The sequence below is a fragment of the Jaculus jaculus genome, chromosome 1, assembly GCF_020740685.1.
Source record: "Jaculus jaculus isolate mJacJac1 chromosome 1, mJacJac1.mat.Y.cur, whole genome shotgun sequence".
Taxonomy (NCBI): Eukaryota; Metazoa; Chordata; class Mammalia; order Rodentia; family Dipodidae; genus Jaculus; species Jaculus jaculus.
The window spans coordinates 302,033,392-302,060,965 of NC_059102.1; the positions used below are offsets into that span (position 1 = coordinate 302,033,392).

The following is a 27,574-nucleotide window of genomic DNA, read 5'->3' on the forward strand; positions in this document are numbered from 1 at the left end:
TGAGTCATCCAGAGGTAACCATCATCTGAAAAGAGAAGGTTCTCTAATCAAACGTGAGAGTAACATTAATATATGGGTATAAACATTAAGAGAAGTGCTTACCAGGCAGTTTGGTGAGCATAGTATATGCCTTTAGCCAGACAGCAGCAGATGTTACACCCCTAGGGCACATGATTACCTCTGTCATAGGTTTTCAGTATCAGGCATTTGTTCCCTCCCATGGAGCAGGTCTCCATTCCAATTAGAGAACAGTTGGTTTTCCTCATAATAGATATGCCACTATTGTGCCTGTTGGCTCATTTGGCCTGGCTGGCCAAATTTAAGGCTTGCAGTGTCCATTGTTGAGTATCTCCACTGGTGATTTCTCTCTCTCCCATTGAACTGTATGCAGCATAGGTTTTTTTCTGCTTTCTGTCAGCTGATCTACATGGAGGAGGTTTTCATATCAGCTCCAGCAGGATTTCTCAGTGACCTTATATGTGGGGTCTTCAGCAATAGGGACTTACTATCTATTTCTGGTGGGAAACCAAGAGCTTTGGCAATAGCCTGTAATGTTTGGGGGGCATCAGAGACCTCCCTGTTCAACAACTCACTGGAAGGCATCCTATACCTAGCACTGAAAATGTTCTAGTAACAATCTATGGCGTCTGGGCATTCCATTGTCCAAAAAAGTGGGTTTCCATATGACTTATTCACACTCTCTTACATTTTGATTAGACATTCCCCCACCTTACCTTTATTCATTCTCTTCCCCTGACCTCACTTAGGTCTTTCCACCCCCATTAATCTGTTCTCCTACTTACATATAAACAATACCATCCTATTAAGTCCCCACTCCCTCCCTTTCTATTCCCTTTATATCCCCTTTCTAGCTCATTGGTCTCTGTTACTGACTTTTATTCCAACTCACATAGAAATCCAGTCATTTGCAGCTAGGATCCACACATGAGAGAGAACATGTGACATTTGGCTTTCTGGGCCTGGGTTACCTCACTAAGTATTACACACATTTTTTGAGAGCAAGATTATCATCTCACAGATAAAATGAGGTAAAAAGTCAATAGATGGACAAAAGCGGAAAAGGTGTTTTAGTTCCATTGAAAGATTATTTAATATTAGAGCTATCTTTCCCCTCAAATATGCTCCAAAATTTGGGAAACTAATATCCACATCATACTGTCAAAATGACCTGTAGTTTTTCCATTTAGTGAGCAGCTAGATTTTAACTGGAAGAAGAAAGTACCTGCCTTGTTTAATGACCTGCAACCTCTCTCTGTCTCACGTCCTGGAAAACTCAGTGAGTGCCACTAGCAGCCCAGAGACAGGACCTCAGAGCACATGCCACCCCATCTCCCCAGGCAGCCAGAGCATCCAGCAGAGATAGCCTCAACCTGCCCTTCTAGTATTAGATGATCTTTACACTTCCTCTCACTCCAGGGTTCCTTCAGGGCCTCCAGGAAAGGTTAATTCACCCAGGAACAACCTAGATGAACAAGTCTTTGCCTGAGCCAAATACTTGCTCCTTCCTCTTTCCGATTCCAGCAATTTTTTTTTTTTCAAATGCATCCTCTTTAGGCATCTATAAATGAGATCCCGAGGCTCAGTGTCCCTTTGGAGAAGGCTTAGCAGCATTTGTGAGCAGGAAGTCCTTGAAGGCATAATTATCGAGCTACGAACTGTGTTGACAGATCCTTCGGAACTGTGTAGGGGGAGGCCAGGTCCAAGTTCTGCATAGTCCCCTGATTAGAAGGGCTTACACACCTGCTTGTGCAGAAGCTTTACACTTATAATAGTGCCCTAGCTTTTGGTGGTGGTGTTTCTAGCCAGAAAGACTCACTCTGCATGCATTTATTCATTATTTATTGAACTTTTCTGTGCTAGTACTGTGTTTAGAACAAGAACTAAATAGAGCAGGCAACAGATACAGATTTCAATGTTACAGAAACTCCTGAAAGTTCTTAAAGGTCTGTAGTGAAAGTGCTATAAAGAAGCCTACAATAAATGGTGATTATGATGACGTAGGAATGTGCAACATGCTGAGGACATTAAGGACATGTAAAAGGTTCAGGTTTGGGCAAAAGCATTGATGGAAGACTCCCTGCAAGAAATGTCAAATATTTGGCAGAATCAGATCATCTAAATATTTACTATAACCACATTCAAAGATCTTAGTTTTGTTGTTGTTTTGTTTTTGTTTTTTTTTTTTTTTACATAGAGCACATTTCTGGAATTACAATGATTCTCCATATTTTGCCTCAAATATTTATCACTTAATCACAAAGTTTTGAAAATGAATAAAAATAATTAATAAAATAACACTCTGGAGAGACCAAAAAAAAAAAAAAAAAAAACCCAGCATAACAAGAAATGACGATTTTCTTTCCTGTAGGGATCTAGATGGTCCATCGTCAATTTCATCTAACAGGAGATAAGGCCCTGGAAATGAGAAGGGAAACTGAGGATTGTTATTTTGAAGCCATAAATACATTTCTTCCTGTTTCAGGTATCTGTGACATCTCACTGCACAGAGGACAGACCTGCTCTGGAGGTGGGATTAAAGACTGAACAGTCAAGAGAAAACAGCAGAGACGCCATCACGAAGGTACAGTTTGCTGTGAACCTTTTATCATCCATCATGCCAATGGCCAGTTTGAGGCTTTCAGTACTAACTGCATATTTCTAAGGACCTGAGACCCTTTGTCACTGAAACAACAGCCTGGGGGACAGTCTCTCTGTAATGAGTTGGCCAACGGTGTCAGCTCTTCTGGGCTCCATGTAATCTCTGAAATCACTAGAGAAACCTGGTACTAAGGTTTTGGCTACTCATAAAATATTTCTGAAATGCATTTCATGATGCAGTTGGTAATAAAAGTGTGTTACTGAGCTGAGTCTCTCCAAAAAGCTAGACTGATTCCCTGCCTCGCTGCGCCTGCATAGGGTCTCCATGAATCAGCACTGAATTATTAACCAGCCTGACTCTAAAACTTCTGGAGTTCCAAAACCCCTAATAAAGCATTATGAAAAAATATACATCTCTTTATCTATATCCATAACTATTTATATGGCTGGAGGAAAACCTGTCATTTTATTTCTTTTAATTTAAAAGCTTTCCTAATTCCATTTTCCTACCGCATATATATGTCTAAAGAATTTTCAGGTTGAAATAATAACCTCTTAAAAAATGGTCCACAGGAAAAGCTCTGAGGATTCTCAGAGTTGACAATCACAATGAATATTTTGCTCCCTTAATAACTTTGTATCGCATTCAAACCTGATTCAATGAATTGGGAACTTTTCAAACAGGTGTGTCTCTGTTTTTTATTGTACATACAATGATGTTGTGCACCCACCAGCCTTCTCCCTCTATTTGTTTATGCAATTGCTAAAGTTTGTTCCACCAAAAAAATCATTTTCTCCCTGAGGCTCATCATGTACTCAGCATGGACAGTCTCCATCCTGGCACTCTACCGACGTAAGACCAGTCTTGTCAGAAGCCCTATCTTGCAATCAGCCCTAGGACTGTCGCCAGAGGTATCCTGCCTCATTTAGGGGCACAAAGTACCCCGGATAGTGTGAAATACCACCTTTCAACTTTCAAAGTCACAAGAGACATGATCGCATTAAGCTGGCTACTAGCCATTCACATTTAAGGGTGACTGGTTAATTTGATGCCTCTAGACTACCTGCTGGGTTGAGATAGAGTTCTCTGTAGCCAAGCCAAACTAGAATAGAGTGAACTAAGTGGGAAGCCATAAGGGTTACCTGTCACAAAAGCATAGCTAGAAATGTATTAAAATGGTGAAGGTTTCACTTGTTTTCACTCTGCTCAGAGAAAGCATTTCAATCAGGCATGCCCAGCCTATGGCCCACAAACCACTTGCATCCACAGTAGCACAGTGTAGCCCAACACATCTGTCATGTTGCACTGCCAAAAGGTTGTACACTCCTGAGAATATATAAAGGGCAGATTGGCAAACTACTTGTAATGGGGGATTATGAACCCCATCCAAGTGACTTTCCCAAATAAAAGCACTTGGTTTGTAAAGTTCAAGGTTATTAGAAGATCTGGAGCACTGTTACCAGCTCTAAATATATGCTGCATACACGTTTGTAAAATGTTGGCTTAAATATGAGAAAAATTACTAGCATTACAAGGGCACCCACGCATCTCTATATTCTTACTCTCCGAGGCTTTGGGTAAAGGGGTTGAAAGGATAAAAGAGAGACCTGAGTAAGGTGCTTGGGGGAGGGATGAGAAGAGGTTCACAGAAGGTAAAGTACTAAAGACTACATCACTATCGCATTCCAAACTTGCATCATTCCAGCAACCAGGACCCTGCTCTTGGTCTTCTCCTTGGAAAGGAGCCCACAGGCTAGAACAAAGAATAACCACAAATCACTAGATGAGCCAACTGTGGACAGCAGAGCCAGGGGATGAAGCCAGGTTTCATAAGAACCATATCTGCACAGGGTCAAGATCCATTTCATTCTAAGGGTGGCCTGGGCATAGGGAAGGTCAAACCAAGGTAGAAGTGAAAGGCTGCCCCAAAGGCCATGAAAAACTGTCAGGGGAACCAGCGGAGATGGGGAGTTCTCCTAGCTCACTTGAGGGTAACTTCATAGAAGTCTTCAAGAAATGGGTTTAGAGTTGGCTCTTAGAAGCACCAGTTCTGTCAGTTCTATAAGACAGCCACTTCCTGGCATAGAAGCCAGCCCATCTCTCCCTGCCCAGCCTGTTACATATGTATGGTGGCCCTCTCCAGAGAACATGGCTCATCCTGATTAACTTTCTATCCCACACAATTACAAATCGCTTTCTGTTAATGTGGCTTGATATTGGAATTGCAAAAGTTACCAAACAGGAAGTCACCCAAGTGGCTTCATGGCATTTTCCTAATTTAAACCAAGGTGAGCTCACCAGGCCTGTCTGAGCTGCCTGGCTCCACTTTCTATCTCACCCTCAATCCCCATGCATTTGCAAGCAGCTTACTTTAAGAGCTGATTAGATGTGGCCTTAATAACATTAGAACTTAAATGGCCCCAGATAGGCTTTCAGCTTCTTGCCAAATTGAGATAAATGTGGTGTTTGGGGAACTGAGCTCCAAGTTTTGTGGCTGCACTGGACAGCAGACAGGTTCTGAAGCACTTGCCTTCTCCTCTGGTTCTCTGTGATTTAAAACTGGGCTTGTTCACATCTGTCAGGTCCCTTCCATCTCCATGGGTCTAGGATTCAGTGTGCAGATGGTCCTCATGACCATGCATTTGCAAGGAGGGCTAAATTGGAAATGAGGGGCCTAGAGCTCTATCTTTCAGTTGTGATAATCTATAGGAAAACCTCTCTGTGCCACCTCCCACGCTCTTGGAACTTTCAATTCCAGCAACAACCTTTACTGAGCAACTACTATTAAAAGTCATTTAATCCAGGCTTGGCTGAGAAAAAAAAATGAAATGATCTGGTATATGAATGTTTTGTTGTGTGAATATGTTTCTCACCCTCTGAAACTCTTATGTGTGGGTTCGTTTCCAGGAAGGACAAATGTATTTGTCAAGTCAAATGGGTATACCTTTCCAATTTAGTACATTTCTGCAGATTTTGGATAAAAGTAAAAACAGAATGGGAAAAGGGAAGAAAAAAACCAAAGGTGAATATAAACACTGAACACATGTAGGTATTTTTCTAAGCAAACAACAACAAAAAAATGGGTTGTTTTCTCAGCCTTTCTTTCATCAGAGTGTCACTGGAGTATCTTGAAATTCATGGTTTGCTGTTCTCCATGTGGGTGGTCATTCCAAAAGTGTCCCTGGATTTTGCTTCCTTTTGGAAAGCTCACAAGCCTAGATACTCTTTCAGCTTTACATAGGAAGCTAAACTTTTTGAGCTTAACCTCCCATGGGTGAGGAAAGAACAACTGTGGTGTTTTCCTGAAGGGAAGCACGGAGTCCTAGAAGCCAGCTAGAAGAAGGAACCCAAGGCCTGGGCAAAGCTACGAACAAACCTCCCACCTCACAGGTTGAGGTGGGAAGTGTTTAGGAATATTTAAACTGTGCTGGGATCCAAAACTAGTTGAGTGGAAATGGCTGCTCTAGCTGCCGTATGTAAACAGGGTTGTGTGCTCAGTGAAGTCTAGCTCCAGAATCACTGTTTGATGCAAACTCTGGTGAATCTGGGCTCAGAGGCTGGACCATGTAGACAGGAAATAACGAGTTATCAGATGGTTCAGTCCCTATGCTTAGCCCTGCATCCTCAGGAGTTAAGCACTTTATTGGATTGTAATGCCTTGTCATGAAAAAAGTATTACCTAAGAGGTCAATCCTTACAGTACTTTTCTAGTATTGTGTTTGTGGTTTTCTCTCAACATTTGTGGTTTACTTGTGAAAAATGTTATTGGGTGCATCAACTGGCAGTTTTCCTGCCAGCTTCCCTTTTGCTTGCTAAGCCTAAGGCCATACACAAAGGGCCTGCCTTCATTTCATTCCTCTCCTCCATACCTCGTGTGTCTCTCTTCCACCTAACCAAGAAGGCTCACTCTTCCTCTGAGTGCCCAGTGCCTGCCTTCCCTGCTATTCCACAGGCTGGCCCACCCATTTTCCCTTTCCAATGTCCTTCTTACTTATTTTGGTTTGGCTTACAAACAAGACTTGTCTCCATTTACGCAAACAGAAGGAGCTTGATGTTGGCTTCCTCCTCTTATTCTAAGCTCCATGGAAGGAGAATGATTCTACATTCGCATGTCACATAATTTACCTTTAATCCTATCAGAAAGGACATATCCTACGTGCAACAATCTAGCACATTTTGGCAGACATACAGTTAGCACATGCTATATGACATACCCACTGTGGATCCAGACCACAAGCAGGACCGATACTTACCAGGAAGGCAAGCATGCCTTTCCCCAACATGACCCAACTTACAAAGCAGTGTAACAAGTGGAGATATGGGGCTATGCACTGTGAGGAAGCAGGACAAGAATCATCAGTGCAGTCTTAGGGACCAAGGACAGCAAGGCAGGTTTCACAGGCATTCTCCAGACACAAGAGGCATCCATGAAGGAAAAAAAAAAAAATGTAGAGAGAATTAAGGGCCAAGCTCCACAGAATAAAAAGGTCACTGAGGTCCCTGGGGCCCTAGTAACATGAAATATAACTGGCCCATGATCATGGTAGGTACACAAGGTGTGCTAAGTTTTCAGCACACCTAGATTTTACATGTAAGACTGTGAGAAGCTTTGACTGCTTCCAGATAATGGAAACAATGGAGAATTTAGATCAGTGGAGTAGTATAACCACACTGCCTTTACAAAGAAGAAAAGGAGGACTGGAAAGATGGCTCAGCATTTAAGGCACTTGCCTGCAAAGCCTAATGACCAGGGTTTGATTCCCCAGTACCCACATAAAGCCAGATGCACAAAGTGGCACACACATTTGGAGTTTGCTTGCAGTGGCTGGAGACCCTGGCATGCCCATATCCTTTCTTTCCTCCTTTCATTCTTTCCTTCTTTCTCTCTTTCTCCCTCTCTCTCTCTCTCTCTCTCTCTCTCTCGCGCGCGCTCTCTCTCTCTCTCTCTCCCTTTTCGACTTGCCAATAAATAAATAAAACTATTTTAAAATAAATAAATAATAAAAAGGTATATCAAATAGAAAATGGCTCTAGCTGTCCAAATGGGAGGTAGTAGAGCCTGCACCACAGGATGCATTGCATGCAGGGATGGACTCAGGCCTAACCCCTCCATCCTGCACATATCCACCCACATCGATCTTACCTCTTTCCCCTAAATCCTCAGAGTACATGTTGTGCTTTTCTTACTGTACTTAATCCAGTTGTATTACAGTCATTTGTTCATTTCTTCAATGTTCCTGATCAAATTATATCTTTTTCTGCTCGTCTTCAAATTATAGTACCTTGCTCATCATGAAAACTGAAGAAAAGGTTATTTAGTTGAATTGAATTTTCAAGAGCTTCAAACCATGAATAATTGAGGAATCAGCCATGTATAAGTGCTCATCATTTACATAATTGTGTAAACAAGCTGACAAAAATTATTTTTTCCCATTACTTTTTATATTCCAGAATGCCCTGCTATTTTCAAAGTACTGTAGGTTCCAGGGATATAGTAAACAAGAAGTCTGTAATCCACATAGGGGCAGAGCCAGTGCCCTGTTAGGACCTCCCCAAGCAAAGACAGCAGCTAACGGGAGGGAGCAAACAGTTGTATTGGAGTATAGCCATGTAAAAATATTGTCTGAAGAGAGAACTACAGTGCACACTGCATGATGGGACCCCTGGGCCGAGTCCCGAAGGTCAGTGTGCAGATATAAATTGATTAAGCTAAGTACTTACTGAAATTGCTTTCCATCATAGAAATGAGAATTGATCATAAGCAGGACTTGCATTTACAGTGAAAAAGCTCTGGTAGAATTACCCTTTGGCATATCATCAAAGCAAATTTAAATTGCCCATATTTTCCCCCAAATGAAAATATGTGGAATGTAGTTTAAGAATATATTGTAAGGAGTTAACTGATGCTTACAATTTTGTGATTGAATTTCTTTATGTGTAGACCCTGTTGGCCCCACATCTATCTGTCTGTCTGTCTGTCTATCTATCTATCTATCTATCTATCTATCTACCTACCTACCTATCTACCTATCTAATCTCTCTCTCTCCCTCACCACCTCCTGTCAAACCAAAGTCAGCTTTGTCTCATGTCATCTATATTGTCACTCAAATGCAATCCTCAGCTCTCAGGAAACAGAAGTGAGAAATTTCCCAAGCCCGGACTATGTCCAGCATACTTAAGCAGTGGCTGGATACCACTGGTCTGTGGCATTTAAACATCAGAGAAGAGAGGGAGTGGAATGAGGTGGATAAAAGGTAAAGCAAGACAGATTAAATGGGAATGAAAGAAAGTGGGAGAAAAAAAAAGAAAGAAAGTGGGAGAGATGCAGTTTCCAAGTCTACTGTATAATTTTGTGTGAAATACAAAGGTCAGGCCACAGAACTGAGGCATAAATCATGCTTCCTGCTTTCTGGGAATGTAGGATTTGGTCAAGAGGGCAAATCCAGGAGACACAATTGAAATGTATGTCTGTATAATCAGCAGCACCTGTTACAGTACTGCAATCCAAACCGGACAAGTATCATAGGATGCAGGAAGAGGACCAAAGAGAACCTCATGACAGAAGTCAGACCATCGAGCTGAGTCTAGAGACAGAGGTGTTATTATGTTCCCAGGAAGGCCATGGGAACTTGGCACCTGGGGCTGTGGGAGGAAAGGAAGACGAGGGAGAAGAGGAGAGAAAAGGAAACAGAGAACAGGGAAAGGGGGCTGGTGATGGTGTGTGACCACAGAGCAGCTGTTACAGTTGTTTCTTGTCTCCCTGAGTATTGTGCCAATTCAGGGCTTCCTGGGCCAAAGACCAACACAGTAGGACAGTAAATACTACTTGGGCTCCCAGCTATCTCTGGAACTGGAGCAGAGGCAGTTTGGCTTTGTCTCTGTGGTCACACACAATAGGTCTTTTCCTCAGTTGAGGGGAATACTGCCTACCCATAAACCTCACACCTTGCAGACTGATCTTCTCTTAAAAAAAAAAAAAAAAAGATTATTTCTAACGGCCTTGCAGTTACTATACACATTATTGGATCCAGTGTGACATTTCGATGTGTAGTGTATACAATGTGTAATGATCAGGGTAATTGGCATATCCATCATCTCAGACATTTATCATGTCTTTGTCTTTGGAGTTTTCAAAATCCTCTCTACTAGCTATTTTGATATAGTCAATTAGTTATTGTCAACCACAGTGACTCCACTATGTTAGAGATGATCAAGAGTTATTCTTCAAAAATCCGGGCGTGGGCTGGAGAGATGGCTTAGTGGTTAAGCGCTTGCCTGTGAAGCCTAAGGACCCCAGTTCGAGGCTCGGTTCCCCAGGTCCCACGTTAGCCAGATGCACAAGGGGGCACATGCGTCTGGAGTTCGTTTGCAGAGGCTGGAAGCCCTGGCGTGCCCATTCTCTTTCTCTCCCTCTATCTGTCTTTCTCTCTGTGTCTGTCGCTCTCAATTAAATAAATTTAAAAAAATTAAAAAAACAAAAGCCGGGCATGGTGGCGCACACCTTTAATCCCAGCACTCGGGAGGCAGAGGTAGGAGGATCACCATGAGTTCAAGGCCACCCTGAGACTACATGGTGAATTTCAGGTCAGCTTGAGCTAGAGTGAGACCCTATCTTGAAAAACAAAAAGAAGAGGGGGAATTATTCTTCAATCCAACTGCATCCCCCTGTCCTCACAAGCCTTCTTCTCTTCATCCATGTCTCCCTGACTCCTTTCCCAGGTTCAGGTAACCTCTATTCTATCCTCTACTTCTGTAAGCTCAACTTTTCAGCTCCTACACATAAGTGAGAGCAGGTGGTCTTAGTCCTTCTATGTCTGACTTAGGATAGTTAACATAACTTGAATTCTCATATTACTAACAATTGTACATAAAGACCTGGCAGAATCTTCATAGACACTGAGATTAAAGACTGGGAGCCTCTGAAAGAGATGAAAAATTAAGAGTAATGTACTAGATGCATTTCAAGAAAGTCTTATGGACAGCAGGCTGTACCTCCCACACATGAGTTTTGATTGTTACTGTGAAATCTCCCTGTCTGGAAATTACTCTTCCATCTAACCTCATCCCCAACACCCTTAAAAAAGATCAGGAATGTTATTGGCCCCGGCATGCTGTCATTCTACTGTTGGAAATCTGTCCTTGTGAAGGTGTCACCCCTGCCAGATTTCTCTTTCAGAGGCAGATGTTACCTGAGGTACCTGTTTACCCATCCTGGAATGCTAATTATTTTAGTGGATGGTTTTCTTTTGCCTAAGAGCCACTGGAGTAGGAAAGTAGAGAAAGAGAAATGGTGAAAGAAGAAGGAAATATGATTGTAGAACATGGGGCTCCACCAAGAAAGGCAAAGCTGAAAGTAACAAATGCAACTTGGTTGATAGTCTGAAAGGAGGTTAGAAAACACAGCCAGAAGGGGAGAGGGAAAGATTACAGTGTAAATATCACTTGTGTAATAGGAATGTCTGAAAAAGAGAGGGAGAGAAAATAAGAATGTAGCAGCCCTGGCTGGTTGGCTAGTTTCAACATTACTGTTGGCCATATTCAAAGGCCACAGAGAAGTTCGCAGCATCAGAGGAGGAGGAGTGGAGCTGGGCAGGGCTACTTGTGAGGCTTTTCCAGACAGCAGGGTGAATTGATGTGTGTGCATTGAAGTCAAGCCCTGCTGCAGCAATACCACAGCCAGTTCATCACTGGGTGCAAGGAAGAAGATGCCTGGAGATCTCCCCCAGTACTGAACAACTGTGGTCAAAGGCCAAGGGAGTATTGCATGTCCCTGCTGAGTCAGTAGAGAGCCATAAAGCTGGGAAAAGATTTCAGAATTAAAATATTAAAAATACTGATAACCTGATATCAGAACTCCAGACTCACTGAATGAATGAAGAATCAGGACTTTGGTGATCTTCTCAGTCCATGGGGAATGAGGGCCCTGAGAGTTTAAGGTTTGTTGAGTACTTTACCTATGCTAAGTGGAATTTGAGTACTTGAATGACTCCCAACAACCAATAGTAGTAGATACTGCTGTTACTTCCATTTTACAGATAAGGAAACTGACCAAGTCAAACAACTTAGGAAACAACAGAGCAGACACCTGATCTCACTTAAGCACAGCCTTGAATGATCACATAGCCAGACACCAATGTAGAAAAAAGGCTGCCCTTGTCATTTAAACCCATCACATTCAGGTTAGAGTATAAATACCACTGGTACATTGTGAATGCATGTTGGGAAGAGGTAGCAACAGATCAGGTGGCCAAGAAGCTCTAATTCCCTATGGGAGCTCAAAGCTGTTCTGGAAGGTAGTGGCTTATCTCCTGCATCAAGAACTGGTAATGGAAGTAATGGAGCCACCTGCACTTGAGGCATGATAATTATTGAGATAATGGCTCAGGAATGTGAGAACATATGTATCCTTCCTTAAGGTGGTAATGAAATGATAAAGAGTGTATTGATGAGACTTTGATAGTGATCAATGCAATAACAATAGACTGTGGGTGTAAAGATAAGAGTATAATTCATTTAGTCATTCAATCAAATGAGCTCACTGAATGCTCAGTGTTCTTGGAAGGAAATGAGGTCTAGTCTACCATGAGCTTGAAGTTTAATGAATGAAACAGGAAAGTCACGAACAACTCCCTCCTCTGAACACTACATTGGAATTCCAGAAATAAGTATGGCCTTCAACTACCTCAAAGAAGACATTGGTAGTTAGATGTCTTAGAGTCACACAACTATAACAGAAGCCTCACAGGTAAGAACATCTTTAAGAGGAGGGTCATTACTGTTTAGCTGGTACAGAAAAAGAAATGAGAGTGTAGGAGTGAGTTGTAAATAAGAATAACAATTCTAATTGTGAAATTGCTGTGGAAAGTGGCAGATCTTCTATAGTTAACATTATTATGGGTGGTTTGATGAAGGAAAGAAAGGGACTTCTAACACTAATGGAGATGTTGGGGTACATGTCTAGTGCATAATGGGAGTGCCTGGAGCTTTTTCAAAGGTGGCCAGGGTCTTGCATTGTAGAGGGGTGCATAAAGATGTTGAAATTGTTATGGGAGCAATTATGGTTGTAACTGAGGTAATAATCAAGATAATGGACCTGTAATTGAGAAGCTGGTGGCTGTAAAGGAGATGGCTAGGGCAACTGAAATGTAGAGGGGGTGATAAGAGAGGTAATGGTGGCTGTGTGAAATATAATGGTGTTATAATGTAGATGATGTTAAAAGGTAATGGAGTTATAATGAGGTGATGACTAAAAGAGTGAGGGGGGAGATGATCATCTTAATGGAAATAAGAGGGACTGTGTGATACATGTGAGAATGGTATGCAGAGCATTCATCACGACAGCTCGAGCTATGGGTGACCAGAAAAAGAATGAACAGCTAAGCCCGAAGTTCTCATTACAGCAGGAGTTCTAATGGACCCTGGAATAAGATAATGATGTTAAAAGGAAAGATGGTTGTATGAATATCAAGAGCCTTGTGATGGCATTTGGAATTAGAGTAGGAGAACAGAGAAGGAATGGGGGTTGAGAGTAGACCTATGTGAACCTATTTGTTAAGTCCCAGGCCTGAGGCACCTGACAGATGTTCTCTAGCACGGCCCTGTGGGTTCTTTGGCTTCACACAGCTGCTCTTCCTGGTCTGAGACACTTATCATGCATGAAGGTAGTCCAGGATGAGCAGATCTGACTGATGCACCATTGTGAGCTTATAATCTAAACATTGTTATTAAATTAGTGATGACAACATGCTAGTTCACATATAGTACTTATGTGAGCAGATGTGTAAATAACTGGAAATTTTATGGAGTTCCTGAAAAAGTGAATGAATTAAGGGGGCTGGCTAGGTATTTGTCTACCTATTCATATATGCATATAAATACCACACACACACACACACACACACACACACACACACACACACACACACCACTAACACTCCTTCCAAATAAGGAAGTAGTTGCTTATTTCTCCAGTGTTCACATTTGGCTCTGAGTTCTTTAGTAAGGAACAATGTCTGTGGTAGCATGTGCTGCCTGGTGTGTCGGGAGGGGGTGGTCTGAGAAGGAACTGGCACACACAAGGGTCCCCAATACTGCTCCTCTTTCTACAGAAAACATCCTGGAACAAAAATAGAGGTCAGCCATCTGCAAATATCAGATGACCCCGGACCCACATCAGGCATCCAGGAGACCCATGTTTCCAAGACACAGTGCTTATAATATCAGAGACAGCCAAACAGATTCAATATCTGTACAAGGAGATGTGCATGAAATACTCATGTCTGCTGTCCCTGGAACCAGCTGCATCAAAACCACTGGGAAAGATTTTACAACAGTTCAGACTCCTAGTCCCCATCACAGGAGGATCTGATTCTGTATTTATAAAACTTCTTATGGAACTTTTCCATTTTTCCAGGGCAAATTCCAGTCTATATCCTCACAAGTTTAGGAGAGAGGCAAGGAAAACACATTTTGTTGGGAATAGGCCAAATCAAACTCATGAGTAGCAGGAGGATTTAATTATCTTCCACCTGCCTAATCCTCCACCTGTACATAGGGTCTTCTGTACCCCAGGGAAGAGCCACACAACTGTCTTAGGCAGTCTTCCAGCCACAAAGGGTTTTAAGAATACCAAACAGCAAAATTTAGCACTGGGGCTATTTTTTTTTTTCCCAGAATAGAAGGATGAAGCAGTGCATAAACAGAAGTATATGTCAGAGGAGTAGGAAGTAAAATGTCCAAGTAGAGATTCCAAACATCTCTAATTATGGGGATGGATATGGATATAAAGAGGCGGGGCTGCTGGCACCCTCCAGCTATATTTGAAAGACTCTCCCTCTCAGCCTTCGGATGTGCCACTTTGTTCTTCCAGATACTCAAAGATTCAAAAGTGTCAAAATCATAGCAATGTTCAATTTAGATTTCAGGAGGTACAAGTTATTTCTGTCCTTAAATGACATGTATGTTGCACACACGTCTCAATTGACAATATTAAAAATAAGTATTGTTTTTTAACAATGTATTGTAAATAAAAGCATGTTTTAATTGTTGAACAAAACATTAGAACATTCTCCAGCAGTCTTTGACTTTCTAGCTTCCATACTGCCAGACAACAGTCTCACCAGCAGATCTTAGTGCAGTGTCACAGTCACTTCAGAAGGAAAGCCTAGGTCCTGCTGGCACTAACTTACCTGGCTCTGTCTCAGGGAAACCCAAATACCCCACATCCCCATCAGGACATAATGCAGTTTCTGAGCCTCTTGGTGATAACTCCAGCAATCAGAAGCATGCTGATTTCATTCATGTGGCTACCTCTCCCTTTCTCTCTGGTCACCCCTTTTATCAGGAAGCATACCTCACACACCTTTCAAAACTCTTCCTCATTTTCCCAGGGATGCTGACCAACCTCTTAATAAATACCACCTTCCTCCTGAGCCATGTTGTCATTTGTTAGCTACTAATCGCTCATTAGCCTCCCAGGTACCCCCTGAAAGCCAGGACCTCTGTTTGTAAGGGTAGTTCACTGGGTCCCCCTTTAATAAAATTACAACTTCAGGAAACAAATCATTTATATCAAATACAACCCCATGGCTTCCTTTTATGTTAATCATTTCAGGCAGGTGCTATTAGGTAATTCAATCACTGGGCTATAGAAAGCTGCCACTGAATTAATGAGGAATGAACTCAAATTCTGAATAAGAGATCTTTCTGAATAAATGGTTCTGAATAAAATCGTGGGAGCCAAGCCTATAATCAAAACATTACAACAATATAAAATGCATATCAAATACAGTCCTAGCATCCATCCATTCTCAGTGCACAAACACTTTTAGAGTCAAAAGTACCTAGTGTAGCCACCACCAACAGTGCAAAATTCACCTCCTTTATTTTCCAGACTCAGTTCCTATGGGGGGGGGTGAGAGAGAAAGAGAACAAGAGACAGAGACAGAGAGAGAGAGGAGAGAGAAAGAGAACAAGAGACAGAGAGAAAAAGAGAAGGAATGGGTACTCCAGCCACTGCAATCAAACTCCAGACACACGTGCCACCTTGTGTACATGAGCAACCTTTTGTGCTTGCATCACCTTATATGTCTGGCTTACATAGGATCTGGAGAATTGAACATGGGTCCTTAGGCTTCACAGGCAAATGCTTTAACCTCTAAGCCATCCCTCTAGCCCTTTATTCCCTTTTTATATTGCTTCCTAATGCCTTTGGTGAGCTGAATAAATTTTTAACCTTCATCCCTATTAGTTTATTCTCAAAGTAACCCTTTATTTGCATGCAGGCTCTAAAGTTCTCTTCCCTCTTGTCTAGTGCACCTCTATGAATCCTACCTCCCACTCTGAGACACTTTCCTCAGAGCCACAATGGTGACCTTTCAAAAACCCACTCTCCAATCATTTTCACTGTCCTCATTATTCTAACAAGTCACAGAAAATAATTTGGAACCAGGCCTTGTCTTTCCAGCTTCATCTCTTATTAGTTCCTTCCTGGAATGCGTTGTAGTCTTCATACACCCAATCCTGAGTACTCTGTACTCTCTCATATCACCATGCTCTCCCTTGTTAGAACACCTGTTCTAAAATAATTCTCATCTTTTAAGTTCATCACAAGCATTTTCTCCTCCTCTGTGCCTCTGCAACTCCTCCTTTACCATGTTCCTAAATCGAACTGGGCATTTTCATCCATGCTTCCTTAGCACCCAGGGGCAGAGCTCAAGTATTGATCTGAGCTCTTGGCACTATAACCGTTAGAGCATAAGTCTTTCTCTCCAACTAGACTGATGGTTCCTTAACAGCAAGATTGCCAAGCATTTAGCCTACGTCTTTAGTGCTGAGCCTATGGTAGATGCATATTAAATCCATGATGAATGAAGGAGCTGGTGGTGGAATAAATGAAACTAAGAATGAATGAGCAGGAGAAGTCAATGGCATGATGGGTATGAATTCCAGCAGCCACACTTTCCATTCTCCTACTCTGGGCAGAAGCATTTGAAGTTTCCTTTAGTAACCTGGAATTCACTCAGTAAATACCTGACCCAGTACAAGGGGCCTCTTGACAGCTAGTGATACCATCACCAGGTCTTCATTCCTCCCACTCTTTAGTGAATATAAATGAAAAAAAGAAAAAACCTCTTTGGCATGGGTATGATGCTTCCTTGCACAGGAAACCACTGTTAGCAATGACCACGTGATGACCCGCATTTCTTCCCAGTCTGGCTTCCAGCTGCACAGGGAAGCTCTCCGGCTCTGAACACTGAGTTTGGCTTTCACAGAACTGTGGTCGCCTGGCATTTGTCATGCTGTGCTTCATCAGAGGCTTAATCAGGTTTGAGTTTTTAACAATGTGCTCGTCATGCTCACTTAACTTAAAATCAAGCCTGTTCAGGCATTAGTCAGACCTATTCACTCAGTCTGGTAGTTCTGGAATTTAAAACTTAAGAATTTTTTTTATCAAGGAATACTTGTAAACCATTATACAGGCATCCTCTTGTACACAAACCTTTTGGACTGCCTGAAAAATTCTACATTTTGGAAACTGCTATTGCATGTCTCTGTTAAGTCATTACTATTAATTCATAACAAATGGTCACAGACTTGGGAAACACAAAGAGTACAAAATTACTGTCTTATGGTTCTGTATGTCACAATTTGGACATGGGTCTAAGTTAAGGGATCTAGAGGCTTTAGAGCAGAGCCCTTTCCTTGCCCTGGTTAGCTTCTACAGGTGCCCACCCTGCCTAGACCATGCCCCTTCCTCCAAATTCAAAGCCAATGATAACTGATGGAGTCCTTTTCTCATGACATCACTCTGATCTTTCTTCTGCCTTCTGCTGCTTTTCAGGACCTGTGTGTGCCCCATGAGGAATACTCACATAGTCCAGGCTGATCTCACTATTGTACGGCGGGTAATTAGCAAACTGGCATATTTATAGTATACAAGAGTTAAGGTGCCAGACGTCTTCAGGGAGCATTAGCCTGCATAAAACAATCTATATGGCTCTGGGTAACTGTTATTTCATTCCAGTCAGTCCAGTGTGGACTTTCCACAGCAATGTCAGAGTCACATGAAGACTTTTTAGGAATATAAACCATCAGGCCCCATCCTAAACTTCAGAATCAAAGGCTATATTTTCAGTCTCCTTGGAGATAGATTTGAGGAAAAGTGCTCCAGAGGTTCCTTGAGACGACAGAGGAGAGGTCTTGGGTTGTTTTTTTGAACAATGGTATTCCCTAAAAACATGAATATAGTATTGGAAGAATATTATGAAATCCAATACATGGCACCCGCTTTCCCACCAGGGCTCTGCACAAATCGAGATCAGACGTGCAGGTAACGACCATGATTCCACCTTGGTAAGCCACTTGGTAATGAGGTTCCTGACAGTGCTAGCACTGAAGGTCCCAATGATGAAGAGGATTGCTTCTAAACTGGTCACAGCTGCCCTAGACTGGGGAGAATTTCCCTACGACAGCCCCTCTGCAGGCAGAGGCACAGCCCAGTGTGGGAGGACTTCTAGCGCACCTGAGAACACACGCCCTCTGCTGGCAGGCTAGCTCCCAAAAGCAAGAAAGAGAAAGAGGCTGGGCTGTGTATTACCTTTAAACCCAAAACTTAGAGATGTCACTAGAGAGAAGGGGGATAGACAGGCAACAAGACAAATGCAGCTATGAGAGATGCATCCAAGTGGGAGGAAACACCATGAGGGAGAAAAGTCATGGACATGGAGAGGGAAGCAGGGTGGTATTTGTGGCAACACTCACTACTTAGTTGGAGTCCAGGACCCATGTAAGCCAGATGCACAAGGTTGCATATATGTCCAGAGTTTCTCTGTAGGGGCTAGAGGCCCTTCTCTTGCTCACTTGCGCACTCTCTCTCTCCCTCCCTCTTTCTTTTTCTCAAATAAATAAATCATAATTAAATCATAAGAAAAACAGACCTGACATCTATAGCATCTAAATGAGAAATCCTTATCCCATTGATCACTTTGGCAGGACTTTGCTTAAACCAGAGAACAGATATTAAGCAAGACTCCTTTAACTGCAAGTCACAGAAACCAACTTGAACAAGTTTACCTGAAACAGGGTGTGTTTTAGGAGCCAGGGGTTGCACGACAAAGGGCAGGGAAAAGAGCAGGAGCAAGAAGCTGGCTCATATGTCGCATATCAGTAGCAAGTGGAGCTGGATGATTAAATGCCAAGAGCCACCCTCAGTAATACACCTCCTCTATCAAATCTCTACTTCCCAAAGACCCCTCCAGCTGTGGATCAAGCATGAAGCTTAATAACAAGCACATGAGACCATGGAGGACCCTTTGTGTAATGAAGATTTAAAAAAAAAAAAAAGTTTTTAACCTGTACTTAGACTCAATCTCATTGGAACAACAGTTTTAGTGAAATCCTTAAGCAAACCTCTCCAACTTACTTGAAATAGCCATAGATGTGCATGTATGTGAACAAGGCACTTTCTATCTCTAAGTGGGTTCACGTTCTGTGAGCAAACCCATTGTCCTTCCACACGCCTCTTCCTTAGCTGTGAGGGTTCTTTTCTAAGAAGACCTTTTTCAGGGGTGGATGTGGCTTTGGTTTGAATATGAAATGTGCTCCACAGGCTCATGTGTTTGAACACTTGATCACCAGCTGATAGTGTTGGAATCTTGAGAAGGTGGACCTTACTGGAGGAAGTGGGTCCCTGGCGGCCACTTGAGGTTTTAGAGCCCAGACTCACTTCCTATCTACCCTCTCTTCCTGACTGGGTGTATCGTGACCAACTGTCCTCCTGTTCCTGCTGCCATAACCTTCCCCTCAAAGATGGACCACATCCCCTTGAAACAAACTGAAATAAACCCTTCCTTTCTTCCTTCCTTCCTTCCTTCCTTCCTTCCTTCCTTCCTTCCTTCCTTCTTTCTTTCCTTAAGTTGCTCCTTGTCAGGTATTTGGTCATGGCAACCAAAGAGTAACTAACAAAGATGCTAAAACCACTTATAATGGAACTACTATTTTTGTTTATGAATGCTCACTAACCAGACCACAAATTCTTTCAGAGTTGAGACTGCATCTCTTTCATCCAATAGCTGTAGTATCTATGTCTCTACTTGGTTCAGAGTGTCTTCCTACATGGTTGTTATTCAGAGATGAGTGAGAGACACTGATCCTCCTGAAGTGATGTCAAAATATCATGCTTGGGGCTGGACAGAAATGGCTTAGTAGTTAAAGCACTTTCCTGACAAGCCTAAGGACCCAGATTCGATTCCCCAGTACCCACATAAACCAGATGCACAAGCTGGCACATGCATCTGGAATTCATTTGCAGTGGCTAGAAAGACCCTGGTGCACCCATTCTCTTTCTCTCTCTCTCTCTCTCTCTCTCTCTCTCTCTCTCTCTCTCTCTCTCTGTCTCTCTCTTATAAATAAATAAATAAATGTAATTTTAAAAATATCTTGCTTAATGAGAAGGCAATAGGTACAAGGAAATGATGCTTGAATAAGAACCTCAAACTTCAGAATTTCTGTGTTCATCTGGGAAGACAGTTGACAATTACCTCACTGTGAATCCTAGGAAGAAAAGTGAAATATCCAATGATTCGACTTGAAAACAAATCCAGAAGTTATAACTGGTGGCCCCACAGCTCACAAGTTAGGTTATCTTTCAGACCTCTTCCTTCCTTTGGCATTCTGTCTGCTGAGAACCTTGCCTCTCACTACAAGATGTGCTAGAGTCATGGGAACCCAGTGTTACTTCTCAGGTATCAACTGGCAGCTGTCCTAGATAATGTTTATTTTAATTGCAGTAAATAAAGCCTTGGGCTTCACAATCCATTATTCCACTCTAAAAGCAATATCACAGTGCTCAAATATCTTTATCATGATAATACGTGATTCTAAAATATACTTGCCTACATTTTTCTAACTCCTACAACAATAAAAAATAGTTTGGGCATGACACTTGCCTGGCATAAATGACAACACAATGCAATGAAATGGCATTTTATGAATTTAAACTGAAGCAAATATTTGACATGCTTTATTTAAATTAATTTGCTGTGCATGCTCTGCTATTTTGACAGCAGTGAGCTTTGTTTTATTGCGTGTTTGTGGCACTGGGCTCAAAGGCTTGCTCTGAAGAAACTGAATCTGAGGGATCCAGGCAGACCTGTTCTTGTGGGTCCCATGAGCCCACATTTTGTCCCCATTGGCAGTAGGGGCTGGCAAAATTTTGGAAGGAAATTATTTAATAAAATTATTGTATCTATTATTATAATTTTCTCTATTTTTTCCAGGCATGAGTGGGATATTCTCCTCCAAGCTGATACCAGTTTTGCCCTATAAATATCCAGATTCATCTAATAATCTACAAGGAGTCTTGATGTCCATTTCATGTAAATTATTCACTAAGGCTAAGGAGATGAGTCAGTGCTTGCCACTTAAGCATAAGGGCTTAGACTCCCCAGAAACCCTTGTAAAAAGTTGGCTATGGGGCTCAGTGGTTAAAGATATTTGCTTGCTTGCCAAGCCTTAGCCCAAAGAGCCAAGTTCAACTCCCCACTACCCATATAAAGCCAATTATGCGAAGTGGCTCATGTGCCTGGATTTTGTTTGCAGTGGCAAAAGGCCCTTGTGCACCCATACTCTCTTTCTGTCTGTTCCTTTCTCCCTCCTTCCTAACTCTATCAAATAAATAGAAGTTTGGTGTGATCACTCATGTCTGTAACCCCAGTCCATGGGGTACAGTGAGTAGCAGAGAACAGAAAATCTCTAGGGCTTGCCGACAGGGAAAAAGAAATGGTAGCTCTAGGTTAAGTGAGAGACCATTCCTTAAGGATTATCAGTGGAGAAGACACCCAAAGCTCTGCTCTGGCCTCTGTGCAAACATGAATAGTACACACACACATGCACACAAAATTTGTAAACTGAATATTTTGCATATTTATTACAAAAAAAATTCCTTCTCAACTTTCTGGAAAAACAAGCTTTCATTCCAGGACTACTGTAGCCATCCTCTTTTATTATGGAGGCGAACACCAGGTTACTCCATCATGCTACTTAAAGTGGTGAACATGAATCGTTTGTTTCTGAAATTTTCCACTTAATACTCCAAACTTCAAATGACTATGGGTAACTAAAACATAAAGCAAATTCTTGGAGAATAGAGGATCATCTTATTTTCCCTTCAGAGGGAAACTGAGACACAGATATTGTCACTAACCTACTGTCTGGTCCTTGAAGAAAAACTGTGCAAGCTTCTGGATTATAGAATAAACTTAACTTAAAATTAGCAAATAGTATGGCTTTGACTTGAAATTCTAGATTGCTATTACTTAGATCTGGAATGTTCCCCCAAAAGTCCACACGTTCAAGTCTTTGTCGTGCACGTAGGTGGCTGAGAAGCCATTAGACGGTAGGGGCTGGTGGGAGGTCTTCATGTTATTAGGGTATATTCTCGAGGGTATTGTTGCAACTGATTCCCCCTTCCCTCTATTTCATTCCCTGGAAATCAAAGTGAACAGATTTGCTCTATGGAATAGCTCTGCTGTGATGTGCTATCTTGCCACATGTTTGCAATCAGTGAGACCAATCAATTATGGGCTGAAGTTTCCAAGACTATGGACTGTACTAAGCTCCTTCTCTTTATAATTAAGTTCATTATCTTGGATTTTTTTATAGTGATTGATAACTAATACATAGATACTAATCCAATTTCTTCATACAGCTTCCTGAATCAGTAATTTGTAGATCCAAGTGAGAGTTTTCCAATAATATATAGTTGCAGAAACCATATATTATTACACTTACTCCTTGACACTAATCTGGAATAATGACCTCTACTGTGAAAGAGGGTCTTAAGCAACAGTGAGGATGTTCATAATCACCATGTACAAGGTCAGGACCACCTAAGGGCAGAAGCTGTAAGCTGATTCTGGTTCATAATAAAACGTAGTGTACAACTTTCTCCTGATGGTTTGTTTATTTTTGCTGTGCTGGGGGATCAAACCCTGGGCCTTGTGATGCAGCTACTCTACCACTAGGTGGCACGCCCAGTAACTTTCACACATGTGAATGGTAACTCATAGTTTCTCTTTTAGTTTGTGCTCTGGGGCAAAGGTGTTCACAACTTTAAGATCAAAAAAAAATGAAGGGTCAGAGAGATGGCTTAGCAGTTAAGCACTTGCCTGTGAAGCCTATGGATCCTGGTTTAAGGCTCAATTCCCCAGGACCCACGTAATCCAGATGCACAAGGTGGTACATGCATCTGAAGTTTGTTTGGAGTGGCTGGAGGCCCTGTTGTTCCCATTCTCTCTCTCTCTCTTCCTCTCTCTCTCTCTTCCTCTCTCTCTCTCACTCTCTCTCTCTCTCTCTCTCTCTCTCTCTCTCTCTCTCCCTCCCTCCCCCCTCCCTCCCTCTTTCTCTCTCTGTCTCTCTCAAATAAATGAATAAAAATAAACAAAAAAATTAAAAAATGAAACACACACATCCAATAAAGCTTGTCTCTACCATTGTTCATTTGTAAAAATAAAAAAGAAAAGTTAATTCAAAAAACACAGTACAAAATGGCCCTTGAACCAGAGCTCCCTACACTTACCAAATGCATGCTCCCTTCATTGGTCACATAGATTTCAGGTGCAAGCCTTTCAAACCAACATCAGAGAACATGAATCATTCAGTGCCTCCTGTTGAGACAAGACTTGTAGTCAACTGGAAAAGATCCCTTACTAGAAGCATAACATCCGTGCCTGGCTTTTTCTCCCCCCAGGTCAAGTATGAGAGTTGAGGCACTTCAGAAGTGCCATGAACAAACTCTTGAAAATGAGAGTGATGGTGAAGGATGCCCAGGCAACTGTGAAATAAGGAGAGGAGATAAGAGCCAACAAAATCAGGATGCATGGGGGGAGGGGAGGCTCAAAGCAGAATACAGTGGATTATGCTTTTCTCAAAGATAACCTGGAACAGGCTTTATCATCCAGAGACCATTTTCTCTCTCATCTAGGGTTTGAAAAAGAAGAAAGAAAAAGGTCTGTTCTACAGCAAGGTTCAGCTTAGGTAACTTTGCCAGGTAATTGAAAAAAGCTTTCAGGCGTTTGTTTTGTTGTTGTTGTTTGTTTGTTTTGATTTTTACTGTTCTCAAATAAAAACACCACTGACAAAAGGAGATACTGTATTTCCTGGGCAGGTTCAGACAAAAGTAGGCATGGGAGAGCAAAAACAATTGCCCCAGAAAAGTTATGACTCCTAACTTTACAATTAGAAAAAAGAACATTCTTCTCTGTCAATTTAATACATTTTTCATACTTTTAAGATACAGTGCCTATAATCTAACTGCTGGAAAGACTGACTCACATCATTAGAAAACAACATAAGGGATTTCAACTCATGCGCTCGCTCACATAGTGATGGAGAAGGGAGATACACCAGGGAGCAGTGTGGAGTACGCATCTGCTCACTGTCCATTTGCCAGCTAAGCCAATAGCCTGAACTGAGTGGCTTAAAATGACAATCACCTATTGTGTCGCAGCAATCTGGCAACGCTGTAGCTGCTTGGTCCAGGCTCAGGGTCCCTCGTAAGAATACAATCAAGCTGTTAGCTGAGGCTGCGGTCAACTCAAGGGCCAACAAGAAGAGGAAGGCCTCAGCTCCTCAGCATAAAGACCTCTATAAAACCTGCTTTGTGATGTGACTAGCTGGAGTCTTCCAGAGTTAACAAAGAAGAAGAGAGCAAGAGCTCCCAAGACAAAAGGCGTAGTCTTTTTGTACCCAGTCTTGGAAGTGACATCCCCTCCCATCTGCCATAGCCAATAAGAAGTGAGTCAAGGGCTGGGGAGATGATTCAGCAGTTAGGCTCTTGCCCACAAAGCTGAACAGCCTGGGTTCAATTCCCCAGTACCCACGAAAAGCCAGATGCAGTGACACATGCATCTGGAGTTCATTTGCAGCAGCTGAGGGCCCTGGAGCACCTAATCTCTCTCTCTCTCTCTCTCCCTCTCTCCTCTCTCTCTCTCTCTCCTTTCTATCTCTCTGCTTACAAGTAAAAAAAGAAGGAAAGAAAGAGAGAGAGAGAACGAGTCAATAAATACAGCCCACACTCCAGGGGATGGAGTTATACAAAAGTGTGAGTACCAAGAGGGGAAATCAATGGGGGCTCTCTTAAAACTGCTGCCCACCATTGTACCCAAAGGAGCTGTACCTGGGAAAAGGTCAGCAGACTAGCCAGAGGGGCCAGCCACCTGATCTTTGCATATAGTTTTATTGGGTCATCCCACACTATTTGAATCCTGCTGCTTTTGTACTATAGCAGTAGAGTTAATAGGTATGGAGGAGATTAGACAAGCCATAAGCTTAAGGCATTTGCTATCAGAAACTTTACAGAAAACATTTTGCTCAGTCTTGCTCTAGAGCCAACCTTTTCACAATTCAGGCACATGTGAGCACCAGGAGATCTTGTTTTAAAAATGTGAGTTCTGGTATTGGAGATGGCTTAGTGATTAAGGCCCTTGCCTGTGAAGCCTAAGGATCCTGTTTCGATTCCCCAATACATATGTAAGCCAGATGCGCAAGGCGGTGCATGCATTTGGAGTTTGTTTGCAGCAGCTAGATATCTGGGGCGCTCTCTCTCTCTCTCTCTCTCTCTCTCTCTCTCTCTCCTTCTTTCTCAAATGAATAAATAAACAATTTGAGTTCTGCTTCCATCAGTCTGAGAGGGTCCTGAAGTTCTGCACTGATACAAGTGGTGGTGGTGCTGCTGCTGCTGCGGCTGCTGGTGGTCCACTGGTCACGGGCCCCACTTTCAGTGGAAGGTCTTCATGATCCATGAGGCTGTCATTAGGAATGGAGGACCTTCCAAGCGGGGAGGAATGGCAGGAGAAACATTGATAAGCAAAAAGTCATGGTTTTAGGGCTGGAGAGATGGCTTAGCGGTTAAGCGCTTGCCTGTGAAGCCTAAGGACCCCGGTTTGAGGCTCGATTCCCCAGGTCCCACGTTAGCCAGATGCACAGGGGGCGCACACGTCTGGAGTTCGTTTGCAGAGGCTGGAGGCCCTGGTGTGCCCATTCTCTCTCTCTCCCTCTATCTGTCTTTCTTTTTGTGTCTGTCACTCTCAAATAAATAAATAAATAAATAATTTTTAAAAAAAACTTTAAAAAAAAAGTCATGGTTTTAAAGATGAGAATGAGATCTGGCTGTGTGGAGGAGAGTAGGGATATGACTATAATCAATTGTTTATACAACAAAAACAGTGCAATGGGAATATATCAATAAATAAATTCTACAGACCTTAGTTTAGGGCTGGAAATAGTGTACTCCAGCACTCAAGAGGCTGAGATAGGAGGAGGATCACTGAGAGTTTGAAGCAGGCCGGAGCTACCGAGTAAGCTTCAGATCTGCCAGGGCTAGAGTGAGACTCAGCTTCAAAACATACAAACAAACATCCAAGAGTCTGTTTAGCGTCATTGATGTGCTCAGTGCTGCCTAGCTCCTGTGTCTGTCCTGATCCACAGAACACTGGAAAAATCTGTGCAAACCTGTGCACTGAGCCTGATGGGGACTTCATCAATTCCACATAGATTGGTGAATAAAATAGACAACTTGTCCTTATCATTCAGGCTGGCCATGGGCAGAGATGTATAAATACAATCAGAGGTGATTTGCTGTGATTTTACTAGAAGTACTTTAATATGTTTCCCATGAATAACCGGGAGTGAAGGATGAGTAGAAGTGCATTATGCTGGGTGGGTGGAGAAAGCATTTGAGGCTGAAGGATATCATGGGGGCTGGAAGAAGCAAGAAGGAAGCAGAGCTTGTACAGGCCTCAAATGCCGAGAGTCAGTCAGAGTCACAGCGCTGTGTGGATGCTTCCCCTGAATTAAAACATGTCCTCCCAAGGAGAGATTTGTAAGACTCAAGAAGGCAACACAACTTTCCCAAGGTTCAAGAAGTGCAGAAGTAACAAGATTCATAAGGCCTCTCTCCCTAAGATTATAAAAGCAGCAAACAATTACTGAGGGGGAGAACTCCAGTAGGAGCTGCCTGAGGGGTGTACAGGAAGCTCCAGGCGTACAGCGCCGGTGAGTCATCAGTTATGCAGGGGTGACCCTTTCAAGGATGCAGCTGTCTTTGAGTCACCCATGTGTCTGTGAATAATCCCTCACCTACACTCATATAACCCCCCAGTCATGCTTCTTTCTGTAAGTGACTTCAATCAACTCAAGCTAGACTTAGGTGGAATCAGTTCTTTGGTCTGTCATTGGTACCCTATCTGAGGGTGAATCGACATTCATTCATGACTTCCCAGGAAAACTCACACAATACATGAGGACTGGAAGAAAGAAGGGATCAGAGAGGAGGCTGACAGAGAGGAAGGAAAGTGCTGCTCATAGCAGCAAGTACTGCAGGGAGGCTCCATAAGCTGCTGGTGGCAGGAAACATTCCTACACATACTTGTGCTCCACCATCATTGCTCATAGTTCTAACTTGGGAAAGTAACTCATGGCGATATGGAAGGTTTAAGATCTAGGGAAGTAGGCAGAGGGAAACCTGTCTGGCAGGTAAATTTTAGGAGCCCTTGAAATCAGAGTTCCCAAGAAACCAAAGACAGTTCATGTGACACAGTGGTGCACCATAGCATCTCTCTTCCCCTTAAAGGGTGTCCACACCTGCTGGCAATGCCCTCACCCAACTGAGCACTACCTCCACTGCAGAGAGGAAGTCATTGTGCTCCTGCGTCTGCCCTTAACCTCAGAGCAGTGACAGGGACTCTGCAAACTGAATGGGGTCTTCACTGATCTCACTGAGACCCAGCTTCCCTACCTTTTGTAGGCTGGAGATGCCTCTCAGACCCCCAACTGTTTTGGGGTGCACTGCTGGCCTGTCTATCTCCACCTCAGCCAACTTGGCCTGTTTTTAAGCTCTTTAGGGGCAGAGGCCATGAGCCCTTCACCCTCGGCACGGAAACCCACTCCTGGCC

General features: G+C 42.6%; 1 protein-coding gene across 2 annotated transcripts in view; it reads left to right on the forward strand.

Moving 5' to 3' along the window:
- Tnr (tenascin R) overlaps nt 1-27,574 on the forward strand; it is a 435,141-nt gene that overhangs the window by 228,222 nt on the left and 179,345 nt on the right. For both annotated transcript variants that reach the window (XM_045150475.1, XM_045150482.1), the window contains exon 2: nt 2,504-2,602. The gene's annotated coding sequence lies outside the window, so the exon portion shown is untranslated. The remainder of the gene's footprint in view (nt 1-2,503; nt 2,603-27,574) is intronic.